Raw genomic sequence first — 2,399 nt, 5'->3', positions numbered from 1 at the left:
AAACCGCTGAACCAAACAGCATCAAATTTGGAAGACAAATAGACACACGAGTTCCTGAGATCCCCTCCAAATTTCAGCTCAATCGGACATCGTTGGCCTACCCAAACTGTTCGTCTCCCAAAACTACTCTGTTCTAAAACTGCAGCAGTCAGAGCTGACAAAACCACTCTCAAATCTAATGCTCCACTGACCCAATCCTCAAACCAGCTAACCAAATCGAAGTACTCAAAGTAAGGAACGAGCTCACCAAGTTTGGGGTCGATCCAACCACGTTTGAGCCTCCAATCACCAGCTTGAACACTGTCTAGTCAAATGCAACAAATCTGGACAGAACCTCTGCTTCTTATTCTTCCTCTCTCTCAGGTTGTGTTTTCTCTTGTGTGCTCTCTCTCTCACTCTCACGAATGGCAGCCACCACCAGCAAGGGGTGGAGTGGCTAGGGTTTTCTTCTTTCTTCACTTCCCTTGGAAGCGCTCTCAACCGTTGGATGCAGCGAAGATCAACGGCTGACATGTGTTGGACTTATGGGCTGATGTTGGGCTGCCAACACACCTCCATGTGGAGGGACTTAGCCCAACATATTTAACTTATGTCTGTACTCAGATATTGTTGATTCCGCTGACTCTTGTGTATCGAGCTATGTGTTCGGGCCCTCGAGTCTCCTGGCTTGTAATATAAAGTTTGTATTCTTTTATTTGTGTTTAGAGTTGTGTTGTTATCTTCCCGTGAGTCCCTGATCTTGATCATATACGTTTGCGTGTATGATTAGTGTACGATAGAATCGGGGGCGTCACAATCATCACTTAGTACTGCTGACTACATCAACTTGCATCGACCAACCTATGGTTGGATGGTTTGATGGACAATGGTATTCCCAGCTCACCAGAGTTGAAATCCCGCTGCTCACATTTATCATGGATTTATTTCAGAATTTCCGGCAATGCGCGCTCAGTGGGTGGAGACGTTCCTGTCGACTACGAGGCGCCTACGGTGACTTCGTAAAATCCCAACATGATATATCGGCTCAGTCTCTCGGAGGTGCTCATAAGGGTATGGTGTGCGTGTGTGCGTTATAGGGATGAGTGTATGCGCGTATATATGAGCACTTGCGTCTGTACTGTGTTAAAAAAAACCTTGCACCATCACTTCTTCCATTCATCTGTAAAACAATGCATGTTAAAGAAAATAACAGTTTATAGTTCAAACTTATTTTCCCCCTAATTTTTAATCTAATATGTAAAACACTGCATGTTCAATAAGTTTAACTTTTTTTTTCTAAGTGTGTGTAATAAACAGAATATAATTTGAACAATTTTTTTCTAAATGTGTGTATGTAATTTTAACTGTATTTTAATATAAATGTGTGCAATAACATAAATATAATTTTAACTATTTCTTTTCTAAATGTGTCTAATAACACAATATAATTTAAAGTAATTCTTTAAAATATGTGCTGCCTAATTTTAACTATTTTTAATCTAAATGTGTGCAATAAAAGAATTATAATTTTAACTATTTTTTCCTAAATGTGTCGAATAACACAATATAATTTTAAATATTTTTTCTAAACGTGTGTATGTAATTTTAACTACTTTTAATCTAAATGTGTGCAATAACAGAAATATAATTTAACTGTTTTGTTTTCTAAATGCGTCTAATATTACAATATATTTTTAACTATTTTTTTCTAAATGTGTGTTGTGTATGTAATTTTAACTATTTTTTAATCTAAATGTGTGCAATAACGGAAATGTAATTTTAACTATTTTTTCTAAATGTGTCTAATATCACAATATAATTTTAACTATTTTTTCCTAAATTTGTGATGTGTGTGTAATTTTAATTATTTTTAATTTAAATGTGTGCACTAATAGAAATATAATTTTAACTATTTTTTGTGATGTAACTTTTTTTTCTAAATGTTTGTACTAAACCATAATACAATTTTTCGACCTCCACGGCACGTTGGCGGACCGTGCAATCCTCGGAGAGCGGCGAGGGAAGTGGGGGGAGCGACACAGCAGGGTCACCTCCTTTGCCCTTGTATGCATCCTCCTACGTAGGTTGTCTAACGAGGCACTGGGCAGCACGTCCAGAGCCGCATCACCATGACCACGCTCGCCATGGTCCTGGCCACCCTCGCTCGCACCCTTGCCAACCGCATGACCCGCACCCTGCTCAGTGGATGCGACGCGGCATCGGCACGGCTTGACTTGTATGCCCTCCAGCGGTAGCTCTGCATCGGATTCGTCTTCGCCTCCATCATCGCCCAATAGAGGTACTCCATCGGAAGAGAGCGGTTCGGGCGCATGTGGGCCTTCTCATCGTCAGTGAGACAATTGGCGATGCCGACCGCCTCCTCGTAGAGCATCGCAAGGTCAGGGAACCAGGAGCATATC

Source organism: Triticum aestivum, chromosome 6B (genome assembly GCF_018294505.1).
Source record: "Triticum aestivum cultivar Chinese Spring chromosome 6B, IWGSC CS RefSeq v2.1, whole genome shotgun sequence".
Classification (NCBI taxonomy): domain Eukaryota; kingdom Viridiplantae; phylum Streptophyta; class Magnoliopsida; order Poales; family Poaceae; genus Triticum; species Triticum aestivum.
The sequence above is the reverse complement of the archived record's forward strand: the minus strand, read 5'-3'. Positions refer to the sequence as shown.